Source organism: Alligator mississippiensis, chromosome 15 (assembly GCF_030867095.1).
Source record: "Alligator mississippiensis isolate rAllMis1 chromosome 15, rAllMis1, whole genome shotgun sequence".
In the NCBI taxonomy this organism is placed as follows: Eukaryota; Metazoa; Chordata; order Crocodylia; family Alligatoridae; genus Alligator; species Alligator mississippiensis.
Window position 1 is genome coordinate 27780859 of NC_081838.1, and position 17622 is coordinate 27798480.

General features: G+C 51.5%; 1 protein-coding gene and 1 non-coding gene across 2 annotated transcripts in view; both read right to left on the bottom strand.

Annotated features, from left to right (window-relative positions):
• Window positions 1–17622, bottom strand: part of LOC132245819 (zinc finger protein 420-like) — an 82275-nt gene that overhangs the window by 30285 nt on the left and 34368 nt on the right. The gene's annotated exons all lie outside the window — the stretch shown is intronic.
• On the bottom strand, window positions 17279–17350 carry TRNAA-UGC (transfer RNA alanine (anticodon UGC)). Its single transcript has one exon. It is a non-coding gene; the product is annotated as a tRNA-Ala (tRNA).

The following is a 17622-nucleotide window of genomic DNA, read 5'->3' on the forward strand; positions in this document are numbered from 1 at the left end:
TGCAGGACAGGACGTAGCACACGGTCCAGTGATGTAAAGGGCATCGATGGAAATAGAACAAGCTCAGCAAGTGCTGCTGAAACCTTACCCCAGAGAGGGCAGCAGGCCGGGACTCGTTGCCTGCCCCAAAGGGATGTGCCCTCCTGGGTCACAACTCCCAGCTCAGCCCTTGGGCTTTAGTTGGCATCCTAGTCCAAGGGCTCCCCTGGCTCGTAGCAGCCTTGGCACTACCCCTGCTGTCTCCTCAGGCTCAGAGATGCCCCACTCTCCTGTATAGGCCTCCTTTCTGTGGCACTTTCTGGGGAGCCCTCGTACCTTCAGAGGAGTCCCTCTCCCCAAACCCCTCTCAGCTGTCTCTCATCTGGCCACCAAGAACAAGCTGGGTTATGTCACAAGTGCCTCTTTTTATTCCCAAATGCCTCTGTTTCACCAGAATCGCTCAGGCCTCGGCAGCTCATAGCAGAGGATTTTTTTGCTGATGTTGGGAGTCCCACCTTTCATGGTGCTTGTGCTGTAGCTGCCCTCCCCTGCAGAAGAGGCTGCCGGGATGCCCCAAGTGCTCTGCTCTCATGCTTACCGCGCACCCCCAATAAGGCACAGGCTCTGGAAGACTGTCCAAGGGCACGCAGAAATAAAGGACTCCAGGCCACAAGTCTGGGAAAGATCTGCCAGCCTGGCCAGTGCAGACAACGTTGTGAACACCCAGGGACACGCGGCCTGGATTGCCATGAGCAGCTCTGCGACAACCGCAGATTATCACCTGCACATTCAACACGCACACAGCTCCTGCACTCAGGGGCTGATGTCCTCAAAAGCCAGCTCAGAGTGCTCAGGCCAGGGCCGCAGGGACTGCCTCTGTCTGCTCGGGGCTGCCATGAGCAGGGCCAAGACAGCTCCTGGGCTGTGGGCTGCGCCTCATGGGGAAGGCTCACCGAGTTCCTGCAGGGAGCACATGTGAATCCCGGCAGGACTGGGTAGAGACCCGTGGTGCAAATCTGGGCAGATACTGGGGTGGGTGCAGTTCTTCAGACCCAAACCTCTCTCCCCCATCCTGCAGGGGCAGGGGCAGCCCCTTCCTGAGAGATCAGAGCTCCTGCCCTCGCCCGGAGGCATGGAGCAGACCCCATCAGGGACCCCACATCCCACATTGAAAGCCCACATCCCGGTCTCACCCAAACAGGGCTGAACGTAGTGGGTCACCGTGTGCATGCACCGATATTCCCTTGAAACAGGTTCACTACTGTGTGCGTTGGTCTCTTTTTACAGAGGATGTTCATGTGTGATCAGCTCTAGCCTGGTACACTTGTGCAAGCCATGGTGTCAGCTAGGAAGGTATTTTCGGGTGTTTTTATTCGAACCCAAAACAGGCAGGGAAGCATCAGCAGAATCGAGTGTCAGGAACACCCCAAGACCAGACCCGGGCTATGCACATTTTGGAGGAGCCCTGGCTGTCAAATGGGCACTTCTCTTGTTCACATGCCACACTTGTCTTTTCTATTAAAATTAAAACTTGAAAACGTAGGGAATAGGGGGAGAGGGATGTCTACAACGAGAAACCTGATTCGGAACTGTGTGATTAAAAGAGAATAGACACTGGCTTTTCTCTCACACTGCTGGACACAGCTTGTCTGCACCTCCGTGCAAAATTCAAATGACTAAATTATAATATCAGTGCCCTTTTGCCCAAGAAGGCAAACTCATGACTGGGGCCACCTGAAACATAACAATGCAGTTAATCTCATCTTTGGCTTTGGTATCAAGTACACCCTGAGCCCAACTACTCTAAATTGATTATGAGTAAGCTCCCTTTTCCAAGTGATTGCCTCTCCCTTGTTATCAGATCCCTCGCCAATCGAGGTGTCTGTGCCAGCTGGAAAATATTTTGAGTTCTGCCCTGTTATCACAGCAGCCTATACAGTGCCTTACAATTCACGGGCTAAGGTGCTCAATTCAAGTAATCGAGCTCTACTGCAGTTAATCAAGTAGTATACCCTGGTTTAGGGTGTCGGGCTCCAGCAATCAAGCCACACTATAATTAAGCAAATGAGAAGCCTTCAGAGCATTGAAGGGTTTTTGTGCATGTCGGTTTTCCTTACAGCAGCCAGAGATGGATGCAAAAGGCTAACATTTACAACACAACCAAAGGACAATGACCTCCACCCTGTCACCTTTGTCCAAACCCTCATCTTCAACCCACCAAGAAAATATACTTAAAAAAACCCAGTATAGAAACTCAGCAGGTTTGTCAGCAAGGCGTGCGCAGTCCAGACCAGAAGCCATCCTGCCACCCAGCCTCCACGTGAAGGACCCAGGCTTTGAGGCTGTACAAGAACGGCCTCCTGCCTGCATCGGGTAAAGATCTCCGTGCTGCTAAGATAACACTGAGGGCTAATAGCTTCTTTTATATTGGGAAAGAGTCTTGTACTGTACCTTAGTGTTGTAGCTTGTTAGTAGTGATTAAAACAAGCCTTTCTGCTATTCATCAACCGGGTGTTGTGTTAATTCCCAGAGCACTCGGTTAAAAATTCGGTTTCTAACTGCAACACATACCACAGGCACATTTCCTCAAAAAAAATGATGCTGATCATTTCAGTGAGAATTATAGATGAGAAATATGGTGAAACGAATTCCTCACGGTTCCCAGGCAAGAAAGGAAGCGGGAGATGCCGGGGTCGCACGGAGCAGAGCCGCGCGCAGGCTGCTCCCTCCTGTTCCTGCTGCTGCTCATCTTCTGGCTCCAGGAGACGGCTGGTACTCTTCCCTCGTCCGCTCAAAACCAAGGCCTACGTTTGCCTCCAGGGTCTGTTCCATCGCTGATGGTGGCTAAGGGTGAGTCCCGAACAACTGACCCCCGCAGGCCTGTCTCGACTACAGGGCTGAGACCGACATGATGCTGCGCTGAACGAGAACAGCCTGACCCGCCAGCGCTTCCTCTGCTGCAGCAGCAAGGTCTGCGCCAAGGGAGCGGGAACCCAGACCGGCCTGGACAGGAAGTTTTCCCAGGGACAAAGCTTGGTCTGAACCAGCAGGATGGAGGAGAGAGGTTTGGGACTGAAGAACTGCACCCCACCCCAGTATCTGGGCATCTAGCGGGGTTGAACGTCTGGGGCCCCGGGGTGGGCCGTGCTGCTTGGGGGACAGCGTTTCCCAGACAAGGAGCAGCCCTTCTCATGTCACGGGGCAAGTGGTGGGAACAGGGTGTCCTGGGACAACGTGGCGGCCAACATGGCCACCAACATGACGACCCAGTGTCAGGCATTATGAGGTCACAGACAATGTGATGGGAACAGGGTGTCCTGGGACATAACGTGTGGCCAAGATGTCCATCAACATGACGACCAGGGCTTGGGCCTTCTGATGTCATAAGGGCATTTGATGCGGCAGGACTTCTGGTTGGTGGCCAAGATGGCTGCAAACATGCTGACCAGGGCAGGTCTTCTGATGTCATAGGGGCATATGATGGGGTGGGACGTCCTGTTCTGTATATATATACAACTCTCTCTGTATATATATAGAAATATAATCTAATTTAAAAAAAGAGTGTCCCATTCCCTGCCCCTCATGTTAGCACAGCGAGGGGCACTAATATGCAGCCTCAGGAGGTGCCAGGGCTGGGCAGCTTGCCCCTGCAGGACAGGACATAGCACATGGTCCAGTGATGTGAAGGGTGTGGTGGGAGAAAACTCCCTGGAGTTCATTGTCTAGCTGCATAGAAACCAGGCAACGCGGTTAAAGAATTGACTGCAGTTTATTTGCTCAAGCAATGACCATTAAGCCAGCAAAAAGGCAAAATGGCCCCCGCTAAAGGGTGGGACGTTCTTTTATACTTTTTACAATAAGGCAAGACTACAGGGTTAACAAAAAGCCATACTTGGGCGGTGCTTTACAAATCTTCATAATAGCATATTTCTATTAAGCTGAACTAGCACTTTCTAAAAGCTAAAAGTTAAGTAACAGTAACATTATGATACCTTAGCAAAAACTTGCACAGTGGTAGATACTTCTTAAGGACACGATCACTGTACTTAGAACAATGGCTTCTTTGTCTTATCTTGTTCCTTGCTGTATCTGGTTTACAGCACATAGACACAGATTCACTTGCTGCATTTTACTCAGAAAATGGTTAACACAGTTAAAATGATTACTTAACACAAGCAAAAGCTTAGCTATCATTCTGCCTTGTGGTCAGCGGCATTGCTAGGCCATAGGTCATGCCTTGTATTCAGCTGCAAAGCTAATACTTCTTAATAATCTAAATTATTGTTAACCTAACAGTATGCTATCAGAAAACTATTTTATTAGAGGGTAATAACAAACATGCTCACCACTGTCCCCCCTTTGTTCTAATTTTCCAGAGGGAATTTTGGAACACACTTTTAGGTATTTAAATTCCTGTGGGGTAAGGTCTTGATGATTGTTGTTGGATATTTGTACAAACTGACTATACATTTTTGCTTGTCTTTGCATAAACTGTTGTCTTAGAGAGCATAAACACTGAAAACAGTACAACAGGTAGGTTACAGTTATAACAATTTCAATTAAGCTTAATATAAAAGGTCTAAGCTATCCTGTAAGGGAAGGGAATTAATTAGTAAGCCAACTAAGAGATGCATCTTTGGGGATTTTAGCTATATCTTCAGCTTTTTGCATATGGACAGCTGCATCACTGAGGTGGGTTTGTACTATGGTAAAAGAGCTGTTAACCCAAACGCAACATTTTGGTCCGATAACCGCACAAGCTCCCCCTTGAGCAGCAAGGAGAAAATCAAGGGCTATACGGTTTTGAATTACTATTTGTCGGAGTTCTTCTTGGGTGTTAGCCAAGGCAGCAACGGCCTTCGAGAAGTCTTTGTGACCTTCGCTGAATTCGTGAGTCATGATTTTTATCACAGCTTGGAGGTGTAGTGTAAATCTTCTAAGGCACGCAGTGCCTATTCCCGGGAGTATACCTGCTAAAGAACACCCCAGTAATACTCCTTTGGTAAGTGGAGTTTTTTGATATTTGTTTACTATATCACAGCTTTCTTGCAAATCCCTCTTGTTTCGCCACCTGCCCCGTGGAAGGTGCGTGGCGAAGGACGTAGAGGGTTTTAGCATTCCCGGATAGCAGATACCTTTTCCTTTGGCCGGGATTTTATGGTAAGCGTGGGAGCCACAGACCCAGTATTGTCCTTTTAAAGCAGCGAGGTTTGAATACTTAGGAGGTATTCGGCTCCCGTTTCCTAATCCTAGCACCCCGCGTTCACCCTTTGATTTAAAGGAAGGATTTGCAGTTCCATTGAAGAAGGATTGTCCCCGGGAGGTATCAGTGTACAAATAATACCACAAGGTATTATTTAAAGAGAAGATGGGGGTGCAGATAGGATTAGTGTCCTTGGTTAAGTTTTTGCTGCTGTAGAAATCATTGTAAGAGCTGCAATAGGTAGGAGTTGCTGTGTTATTATTACGCCAGTCTCCTCCACTTGAACTAGTAAAATAGTGGTGACTGTCACAACCCAAAGTTGTGATTTGTTGTTTGTGTGTGCTTCGGCACCGCTAAATTATGTTCCCGTTAAAATTACAGTTTCCTTGAACGGCAGAGCTCTCTGCTGCGGGAGAGAACTCCGGTGCAACGGGGGATTTCCTGCCAATTTGCAGCTTCTTTGCAGGGTGCATTTCTTTGGCATCTCAGAGATGCACGGTGCAAAGGAGTTCCCGCCATTTGTATTTAGATTCGCGCCACATTATTGGCCGGTTCTAAATGTAGGCATACGTGGCGGCTAGCTATTGGCTTGCTAGCCGTACAAAAGGCTTGGGTAGCTTCCACCCAAGCCGGAGAGAGAGGAAAACTGGAGAGATACAGAACTCGCCAGGAGGAGGAGACTTCGTGCTGTGTGAAGATCTCCAAGCGATGTGGACCCTTGCGGACCCAACGCGCCTCTCTTAAGCAGGCAACAGAGGTCTAAACAGCCTCTGGCCTCTCCCTGTCGCCGAGCGCAATCCTAGACATTTCCCTATCCTATATGCCCGATTTTCGAACCCACGGAGCCTTAACAGCTCCGGGGGCCTGGGAACTGAACAAAACCCACGGAGATTCAGCCGCTCCGTGAGGAAAGAATTGCCGAACCCGCGGAGCCTAAATCACTCCGGGGCCAAAGAACCGAGTTTGTCAGAGTCCTCCAACGAGGATTTAAGCGGAGCTGCACCTGGAAAACTGTCCCGCCTACACCGCGACCATCTTGGGTGTAAGTAAATAATCTTTTCAATCAACCACTGTGCCTCCGTAACTAATTCTAGCTCGCGCGTACCTTACCGCCCTGCGGTTTTCTCTGGCCCCGCGTGCCCGGGCTGCTGGCCACAGTCCGCGTGCGCAAAGACGGGCCCGGCTCGCCCCCGGCCCGCACAGTGACATATGCTGGTGCCTAAATTAATGCAGTCTGATACTGAGCACTTTACATAAAAACACCAATCTCCAACAACAGGCTTTACTAAAAGGAACTCCTGCTGACTTTGGTCCCAAGCTTGGTTATTAGAGGGGTTTAAAAGTGACTCGATGGGGCCCAAGGGGATGGGAGTCATGGGAATGCCTCCTTGGGTGTGGAGAGGAAAATGACTGCACACCCAACAGTTACTTTGGTTTTCTGCTTTAGTGGCTCTCTTAACGTATTGGAGGTACATATTATTATTAGAGATATGGGCAACAGTAGGTTTAAGAGTAGTCTTAGCCTGAGGAGACTCTGCAAATTGTCTGAAAACTGGGTGGCTGGGCTTTACACAATATTTTGTTCCATAAGTAAATACTCGGACTTCTGCTGAACTACAGCAATGTGAGGGAGGATACCAGCGGGCAATGTTGACCTTCCCGTCTATTTTAGAGAGTTTGACTGAATTTTTTATCCAGACAGAAAAACCTCGGGCACTAGGATTAGCACATCTGCAGCAACTGGTAGCTACAGCCGACCCCTGTGAAAGACTTATTTCTCCAGCAAAGAGAAAGATTAGAAATAACATAGTTATAAAAACCATATTATAACAAAAATCAGCACAAACAGTATGCGCAACCCTGCAGCTTTAATAACTGATCTTCTGGGACATATTACAGTCTTAAAGTGCTCGGTTTCGGCTGATCTAAAAGTGTCTAGAGGATGCAGTACTTGGAGTTCGGTGCTCTCTGGGCTGGGCAGGACCCCAAAAGGGTGACAGTTCATTAGTGGACCTTGGTTAGTTTGAGTTGTATATTATCTAATGGGCTGCAGGTCCAGGGGGTGTTTGTTTTTATTTTTTTGTCTGCTTCTGGCTCACCCTTGTCGCGGTCAGGTGGGCGTGCGGTGCTCCCGCGATGTCCGCAGTCGTCTTCTTCTGACTTCCCCTTTTCCAGGTCAGGGAAGCTCGTGTTGGAGCCGATCCTGAGCTCTGGTGAAACTTTTGTCTTCTTTGTACGAGTATAATGAATCCAGTTGTTTTTTTCTGCTACTTTTATGGCGGTGTGGGAGGTGAGGAGGACTTGATACGGTCCTTGCTACTTAGGTTTAAGGGGAGACCGTTTTTAAGTTTTTACATACACCCACCTCACCCACCTCCAATCTCAATGGGATGCTCGTCCTTTCCTGTCTTGTAGGCTCCGGGTCCATTCTGGTTCCAGTGACCAAATCCCTTCCTGCCCCGTGCCTCTCTCTGGACCATTTGTGCAGGATGTGCTGGCTCCAGTGGGGGCCGCCGGGCGCCTCGTCTACCCTTGCTTCTCGGGCTAGCACCCCTTCACTTTGCCTGCCATACTGTGTTCTTATTCGATCCCTGGAAAGAAAGCCTGCCTCAGGGATCCCTGACCCCGCGCTGCTGTTCAGGTATCAGCGCTTGGCATTTTATTACAGGGCTCCAACTGCCCCTTCCACCACTCCCGTCCCATCCAGACATTATCATTCAATATGCCCTGCTCCTGGGCCTGAGCCCGCTCTGGACACACCTCGGCTCTGCTCCTGGGCCTGTTGAAACCACCAGTGCCCCCGTCTCAGCCCTACCACAGCTCTGAGGCTGCCTCGTGACCGCTGGGAGTGCAGAGGAGCTCCGTCCACGTCAGCATCCAGGGGAGACTCCCGGCCCCAGCTCTGCCCAGCCCCAAGGGGTGTGCGGGGAGATACGGGGGCCATGGGGCGCAGCAGGAGCTATGGGACCATCAACACCCACGGGTGCATGTAGTCTTTGTGAAGAGACCAGCTGAGGGCCTCACGGAGATGGGGCTCCCCGCTCTGGTTGGTGCCTCTGAGGCAGGGCTCATCTCTGGGGCTAGGAGAAAGCTCCATGGCTCTGGGGCTGCACCCAAACCTTAGCCCCGGACTAAATTCACCATCCGCACCTGCGAGATCCTGTGCCACGTTCGGGACAATGCCAGCCCAAACAGTCTTCAACTGCAACTCACACCCTTGTTTCCCAGGAACGCTTGCCCTATAGGCAACCCTGCAACACAACCCAGTCCACACTCACCATCATCCACCCACCCAGGACCTCAAGTGGTAACTCGGTCCCGAGTCTTTCCCGGCCCCTGAGACGGAGCCTCGGGCTCGCTGCTGCTCCGCCCGGACCGTCCTCCTGCTTCGCCGGGGTCTGCAGCCCCATTCCCAGCTCGCAGCTCAGCGTTTCTGGCTTCCAGGTCTCAGGACCTTGCCCCTGTTCTCCCCCGTCTCTCTCCATTGCTCGGGTCCCTCTCTCTCAGGTCTCCCTCTGGGGAGCCTCATTGCTCCCAATTGCATCCAACCCTTCCTCTCCTTCTGGCTCCTTCCCCCCAGGGCCCAGCTCTGCTCCCTGGCTTCTTCCCCCAGGCAGGCTCTCCCTTGGATCCATTTGGGAAGTCTCCCTCTGGCTTCCCCTGCCTGGGAGCCATTTGGCTTCCTGCAACCACTGCTCATCTCCCGCAGCTGGCTCCGTGCTCCTGAGCAGCCTGTGATCAGGGCTCCTGGTGGCCGCCAGGCTGGAGCCTCTGCAACCTGGACAGCGCTCCCCGGCCCCTTGAATGACAGACCGCTCCACGTTTTGAACACCCCCAGGTGCAGATCCATCAATTCAGTTCCTCGGGCTCTTGTGTGTCTGCTCCAGGATGGCTGTGCCCTGGGCTGCCCCCAGATCCGTATCAATTCAGGCACTATGCAGACCTCCATGGGGCCAGGGAAGAAGAAGGTGGGATTGTCCCACAGCCCATCTCCAGGCACTGACTCTGCTGCAGGAGGGAGAAGTGTGCGCTGGAGCCCTGCTGAGCCTGGATCTGCCTGCAGACAGATGACACCATTGTGAGGTTCGACCTAGAAACTACTATGCAAAGCCTAAGCAAAAGTGAATGTTATGTGACAAATGCCCATCTGCAATGATAAGGAGCAGACAGTCTTAGATAGAGGAGGCTTGAAAACAAAAGCAGAATCAGAAGTACTGGGACAAAGAGCTCATTAAAATACTAAAAATCACACCCCTAGGTGGGGAAGAAATATGCTAATGAAACATATATGTATGTTAATGAGATACATAGCTAAAACACAGGTATAGAGACATGCTCAGTAAAGAACTCCTTGCGTCACTCCTTTATAGCCAATTAGCAAACAAGGATGCTTATGAAGGTTCAAACCCTTGTATATAAGGGGCTTAGTATTGAATATCTGGTGTGCTTGTTCTGTGAAATTATTCCGCTTGCACCTTTTATTGCTAGCAATAAATCTTTTTTATACTTTCACCCCTGGTATCTTTATTGGCCTTTGCATACCCGGGCATGAACCCAGACTTGAGCTGGGGCCTAACACCATGAATGCCGCATGCCATGGAGGCTGGGGGGCATGGTGAGCCCCTGGCGGCAGTGGCGCTGTCAGGGTGGGAGCATGGTGGCAGTAAGCAGGGAGCTCCCACAGGCGGCTGCAGCGCTGTCGGTGTCAAGGATGTGGGGGATGGCGAGCACCAACCAGTGATCACCCACAGATGCTGCCGGCAGCAGTGGCCAGTGACGATTGTGGACCACCTGCAAGTGCGGGGTGGCGAGTGGCGACCATCTGCAGGCACCACTGGCAGTGTCGGCAGCACCTTTTTCATAGGAGGTGCACCGCCACGCTCAGGGGGCGCATGTGCACCCACGTGCACCCCCTACGTGTCGCCAGTGGATGACACTGCTCAGTTCTGATGCTAACTGGTCCATTTGGTGGGGCTGCCCAATCCCTGGGGCTGGGACAGTGTCCTGGGTTTTAGTATAGAACCACTGGCACGGCTGTTCGAACACTCGTGGTGCTCAGGGCAGGCCCCAGGGGACAAGAAAAGGGCCAATGTGGTCCCTATTTTTAAAAAGGGAAGGAAGGAGGATCCGAATAATTATAGGCCAGTCAGTCTCACCTCCATCCTTGGAAAAGTCTTTGAAAAGATGATGAAGGATCATATTTGTGGAAGTCCAGCGGGAAAAATAATGCAGCAGGGAAACCAGCATGGATTTGTAGCAGGTAGATGATGCCTGAGCAATCTGGTTTTGTTTTATGACAGGGTCACAAAACACTTAGACGCAGGAGTAGACTTGGATGTCATTTTCTTGGACTTTAGCAAGGCCTTCGATACGGTATCTCATCCCATTGTCATAATAAATTAAGAGGCTGTGACATAAACGTTTACAGGGTCCAGTGGGTGGCAAATTGGCTTGGGGTCACACTCAGAGAGTGGTGGTAGATGGGTCGATATCGACCTGGAAGCGTGTGGGTAGTGGTGTCCCGCAGGGCTCAGTCCCTGGACCTGTACTCTTCAATATCTTCATCAGTGACTTGGATGTGGGGGGGGCGTGTACTCTGTCCACGTCTGCAGACGATACTAAATTGTGGGGTGAAGTACACACTCTGGAGGGTCGGGAATGACTGCAGGCAGACCTGGACAGGTTAGAAAAGTGGGCGGTACACAATAGGATGCCGTACAACAAGGACTGGTGCAGAGTGCTGCATCTAGTGTGCAAAAATATCCGGCACATCTACTGGCTGGGAGTGACCCTACCTCTCAGCAGCACGGAAGCAGGAAGGGGTCTCAGAGTCATAGCGGACTCCAAGATGAACATGAGTCGTCAGTGTGACGAAATCACCAGCAAAGCTAACTGCACTTTATCATGAATCAGGAGATGCATGACAACTAGATCCAAGGAGGTGATACTTCCCCTCCATGCAGCATTGCTCAGACCACAGTTGGAGTACTGCGTCCAGGGGGTCGGGGGGCCAGACTCAATGATCTGTTGAGGTCCCTTCCCACCCTAGCATCTATGGATCTATAAATGTTTATTTTTTGCGTGGCCAAATGCTCCGGCGGGATTATTATTTTCACGGTAGTTTTGCAACCTGTATTCTCAAACAGGCAAAACCGCCATTGTCCCTGGTCTGCCACAGTTTGTCCACCAGGTGCCCCTTGGGTTCATTCAGAAATCCTTGCAATTTCTGTTGCAATGTGGCCACTGCACACCAGATGGAAAGGATCAAAATTGTTGTGTTCATAAATCAGGTTAATTAAAAATGCTTTTTGTTGGACTGAAACCTTTTCCAGTGAGTACATTTCCTGTTAGCACACAACACTGGGGCACTGGAGGGACTTCGGCAGGGGCCCACCCAGGGGACCACCAAGGTCCCTGCAGGAGACAAGACACCCTGCTCTTTGCTGGCAGCTCACCACTTCAGGGCAGGGCACTGTTGGGGCAAGCACGCATCACTGGGACACTGGTGTGGGGGCCCCCTGTCATTTAGGCTTTTGTCATGAAGATCCCATTGGGATGGGCGTCCACTCAATTTTCCCAAGATAAAATTTCCTCCAGCCCAGAGATGGCTGCAGGTCACCCATCCCGGGGCAGAAACAGACTCTGATTTTGGGGCCCAGCGTCTGGCACCTCTGAGAAACTGGCAGGAGCTACTGATGGGAGAGCTCCCCGATGTGACAGTGCCGGGCTCCAGACACGTCTCAGGCCATTCGGCGGTAGGTAAGAGGCACGGGAGACGGGGCGATGCTGGGGCTCGAGGGTGTAGCGTGTCTCTGCCCCTGGGGAACAGGCGAGCAGTCAAGAAGCTACTCGCCCGCAGGGCCCAGACTCCAGTGGGTCACAAGCCACCTGCTTACACAGCCAGCCTGGGAAGGTCGAGGCTCTCTAGCCTACACCAGATGTGGGGTATGCACCACAGCGTCGCAGCACGCAGGGTTACAGGTGGTCCCAGGCCATCCGGCCTACCCCAATGCTGACCCCACCCTGCTCTTTCCCAAAGCCAGATGCCCCTTGCCCTGAGACCCTTTGTCCACGGCTGCACCCATTTCACATGTCGGGGAAACCGAGGTGCCTCATGAAGCCCATAGACCCCTTGCCTCTGCCTGCACCCCTTTCATGGGTGGGGAAACTGAGGTGCTCCTGAAAGCCCATGCAACCTTTGCCTCTGCCTGTGTGCATTTCACAACTGGGGAAAACTGAGGTACCCCACAAACCCCTTTACCCCTGCCGGCACCCACTTCACATGTGGGGAAAACAAGGAGCCCCATGTAGCCCACATAACCTTTGCCCCTGCTTGCATCCATTTCACAGGTAGGAAAAACCAAGATATCGCCTGAAGCCCATAACCCCATTGTCCCCACCTGTTATCATTTCACAAGTGAGAAAAACTGAAGCTTCCCATGAAGTCCTTAGACCCTTTGCCCCTGCCTGTACCCCTATCACAGGTGGGGAAACTGAGGTGCTCCCTAAAGCCCAAAGGCTGCTGCATCCATTTTACAAGTAGGGAAAACTGAGGCATCCTATGAAGCCCTTAGACCCTTTGCCCCTGCCTGCGCCTCTTTCACAGGTGCGGAAAACCGAGGTGCTCCCTGAAGCCCCTTCAAGACCCCCAGCTTTGCTTTCAAGCCCCAGCCTCCCTGGCCCCTACCTCTGAAGGCCACTCTTTGCTGACAGCTCATCGGTTCAGGACACTGTTGGGGCAAGCACACACCACTGGGGCACAGGTGGGACTTTCGGGGTTGCCCCGGCTAGGGCACCACCAACCTTTTGCCAAGTATCTCTTTGAAACCAAGTCCCCCCCACCACAAACTTCTGTCAGCACTAGACAATCTTTCTCCCTCACCGATGTGGGGTGTCCCACTGGGTCTCTGCAATGTTGGCTTTCTTTTCAAGTATCCAAAGTCGCTTTGCCCAGCAGCCAGCCATTTCTTTCAGTCTTCAAATCAGGGGGAAGCTCACAGCACTGGGACACTTGGTGGACTTTGCGGGATGCCCACCCAGGGGAGCACCAAGGTCCCAGCAGGAGAAAAGACTTTCATTTCCCCGTCCCCCTGTCCCCCACACCCACCCAACAGCTTCTCAGCCCCAGCCCCAGCCAGAAGCACTTGTCCGCACTTCTTCTCCAGTCTCTGCACTTCGAATTGGCCCTTTGTAAACCCACAAAACCTGTGGTCCACCCACGTCACCCTCCCCACCCATGTCACCCTGCCCTGCCCTGCCATGCCCACACCTGTTGCAATCCTCTCTTGCAATGCACCATCCCACCAGCACCGAAGAGTGTCTGCAGCACACACTACTGTACTGTGCAATACCAACGCTTTTATTTACACAATTGTAAGTAACAACAAACAAACAACAACAACAGTCATTAACATAATCAAGCCCAGAACAATGGTCCCTCATCCAATCACTCGAGATCCTCGTTTTCACTTCTGTCAAAAATACAAATTGGAAATCATTACGACGCCTCCTAAGTACTACTGTGCCGCTGCTTTCTGTGAAAGAAAGGAAGAATGAAAGAAATTTTGCTTTCTTCTCACCCTACATAATTGCATAATTGAGATTTCCACAACTCTCTAATATTAAATACCTACCTAATCAATCACTGTCTTACATGATAGTACAGGCAGTCCTCGCACTTACGACACAGTTGGTTCCTGAAAACCGTGTCTTAAGTCGAAACGCTGAAACTCGGAACTGATTTTTCTATAGGAAAAAATGTTATAAATGGGGGATTGGTTCCTGAACCAAGGCCCAATACCCTATTTTCACCAAAAATAACCCAGAATTTTGTACTCAGTCAATTATAGATGAGTAATATCATTACATTAATGTATTTATATTGTAAATAGCAATCATATTGATTTGGAAGGACTTCTTTGAGGTGACTTTGCTGGACTTGTTGAAGGGTTGTTGGCTGGAGTCTTCTCAGGAGTCTTGGCTGCAGGTTTGTCTGGAGGCTTGTCTGCTTTCTTAAAGAAAGTGTTCAAGGAAGTTTGGACAGATGTTCTCCAGGGAGATGGGTGACGCAGTGAACTTGTTGGCGTGGCTGGTGTCGGATCAAAGGTTGTAAAGTCAAAACTGATGTCAGAAAGTTAAGACGGTGTCAATTTTGTACGTGCCAAATGTTGTAACTTGAAATGTTGTAAGTTGAGGACTGCTTGTATTGTGCTTCAGTCCGGGTGACGGCATCACACTTGGACAGGTGAGGAATAGCTGGGATGGGAAATCTTGTGTAAGTAGGTGCATCACAAACAGGTCTAGGGAGGTGATACTTCCCCTCTCTGCAGCACTGGTCAGGCCACAGCTGTAGGACTGCATCCAGTTTTGGGCACCACACTTCAGGAGGGATGTGGATGGCCTGGAGAGGGTCCAGAGGAGGGCCACTTGTCTGGTTAAAGGCCTACAGAAAAAACCCTATGAGGACTGCGTGGGGGACCTGAACCTCCTCAGTCTCTGCAAGAGAAAGCTGAGAGGTGATCTTGTGCCTGCCTAGAAACTCATTGAGGGGCGGGGACAGGCAGCAAGAAGTAAGGGATCCAGTGTTTACCCGGGCGCCTGTTGGGGTAACTAGAAATAATGGCCACAAACTGGAAGAGAGCAAATTCAGATTGGACATCAGGAAAAAATTCTTTACAGTGAGGGTTGCCAAAACATGAAATAAGGGAGGTGGTGCTGTCCCCTTCCTTGGAGGTGTTACAAGGAGATTGGACAGACACCTGGCTGGGGTCGTCTGACCCGAGCACTCATTCCTGCCCAGGGCAGGGAGTCAGACTCGATGGTTGAATAGGTCCCTTCCAACCATAACATCTGTGAAACGATGACGTTCAGACGTTAGCCCATTTCCAAATCTCAACTCAAAATCAGTGGGTTTTAAGACTTGAGAAGCACCCCACAACTGGGAAATGCACCAATGTCCGGCGCTGCCTCTCGCTATTGGTCCCGAAACAGTGGCTGGCAGTCGGAGGATCTGAACCGGTGCAGTGCTAGCAAAGAGCGGGCAGGGGAGGTGTGGCACCGTTCTCCCCTCCCAGCCAAGAGCCAGAGAAACTGTCCAGTACACCCTGGGCTAGGGAAAGTGCCCTGGGTGGGCACAGCTCTGAACATTACCTGGTGCCCTGCGCTCCCTATACCAGTGCCCTCTGCCTCAGTGCCATGCCCCTGCGATGGGCATTCGCTAGGAGTATTGTAGCACCCACATATGGTGTGTGCCTCTCCCAGCCCACTTCAGAGGACTTCTTGACACAGCTGAGACTTGGGGAAAGCTCTGGCCCCTGTCGGACTGGGCTCAGTGTTACCTTCACACTTGTTATTTCACCCCTTTAAAGCCAGACAAACAAGGTGCATGTACACACGTAATAAATGTGAAGCAATAAACTACGGAGCGTGTTGCTCTGGCGTTTATTGCTCCCAGGTGCACTGCTTGACTGTGCACGTGGGACCACTGCATGTTGAGCCAGGTCGGAGCAGCCCTAGCTGCCAGAGGCCCCCAAGCATCAGCCTGCGAGCCTGGGGATGCTCCGCCTGGCTCAGCACGCTGCAGAGGAGCTGACTGGGGCACGAGGGTGATTCATCGTGGAATAAGCCAACAGCAGCCCCCACACTGAAGCACTTTCTTTCCCCGACCAGCCATGGGAGTTTCTACACATGTGCTGCTGCAGAGTAAAAAACTCTGCAGCAGAATAGTACTAATATTTACAAGTACTACTCCGCTCCAGAGTCAGTCAACTTACTCCAGCCTAATAGGGGTTTATGTGTAGATGGGAGACCTTTACTGCACAACTAACTAGTCAACTCCACAGTAAATGTCTCACGAAGATGCACCAGTAGAGAAGAACGCATCAGTGCAGGCAGAAACGGGGAATGTGATGAGCTGGGTCTCCTCCAGGTGCAGCAGTAGGGGGCTGGCAGGGTCTTGTTGGGAGGCAGTCTGGTGATTTGGACAGGAGCAGTGGGCTGTCTATCTCCCTCGGTAATTGGAGTTGCCTGGCCATGGTGGCCAGGCTCAGCCCAAAGCCAGGTGCACTGAGAAAGGTCCTTGCATCTCAGTGGCTGCCTAAGGAAGGGAACGCTGCATGGTTCAGGGAACTGGTGACTGGAGCAGGGATGGAGCAGGGGCAGCTGCCTGGAAGCAGCGAAGCTTGGGACAGAGAGAGAGAGGAGACCTGGGACTGACTGGGGAGAGGGGACAAGACTTGTGGGAGCGGTGTGGGGAGATGGTGCCAAAGTCTGCAGGTAGGTACCGGACTGCCACAGACTGTGGGGTTCAAATGTTTCATGTTTCCCACAGCTGGTTGTGTCAGAGGGATACAGAGTTTGGAGCAGAGATGGGCAATTATTTTGGCTGGAGGGCCGCTGAATGAGGTTTGGTGAGCTGTTGAGAGCCGCCAGGGTGGCCCCACTCCTTGACAAACACCCTGCCCCCTGGTCACCATCTTGGGACCAGAAGTCCTGCCCCCAAACCCCTGACCTTTGCCCTGGGAAGTCCCTCCCGTTGCCCCCAGTACTCCTTTTGGGAAGGGGGTTTACCATCTTGGAATGGGGGAGGGAAATTATATACAAATGTCAAACAGCCACAATAACATATTTCAATTTTTTTTTTTAAGTCCTTATTTTTGTGCTGTGTATATAGACGGGTGATTGCATAATAGCCCCAAATCAAGTCTTTTGCATACTGGGGGTGTGGGGTGGGGGGAGTATGGGAATGTGTGGGTAGGTGAGTGCTGCCCAGCAGCAGCGAGGGCTGCTTTCCCCTCACCCTAAGCAACAGCTTCTGCCCAGTGCTGTTGTTGCTGCTGCTCACCCTGGAAGGGCAAGTCTGGAGCTGGTGTTTCCCTACCAGTACCACAGGGCTTGGGCCAGTGGCAGCAGCAGCCAGGAGCCACTGCCACCCAGGCTGCCTAGGAAGGAAGTCCAGCTGCAGAGCCTTGCCCAAACTTATGGCTTGGCCAGGGCTGGCAGGATGCGCCATGGCCAGGCAGCTGCAAGGGACTCACCACGGGCTGTAGCTCCCAGGCTGTATTTTGCCTGCCCCTGGTTTGGAGGGACAGGAAAAGATGGAGATGCTGGGGACTGAACCCAGGACCTCATACATGCAAAGCATGTGCTCTACCACTGAGCTACATCCCCTATCAAAAAATGTGGCATCCACATTCTCACCCACCCTCACTCCCCCTCACCTTCAGCTCATTGTCCAGATGCTGGAATCTATCCTTGGAGAGCTCTAATCCTCTCTCACCTTCCTATTGCCCTGGGCCTTTATCTGCATTTAGTGCTGTTCAGGTGTAGGGTAAGGCTGTGCTGAGTCCTGCTCAGGGTTGCAAACTGTCACAAAGTATACTGACTGCCATTAAAAAATAGGGCTAAGAATGACAGTCAGTAAAGTCAGGAAAAACACTGTA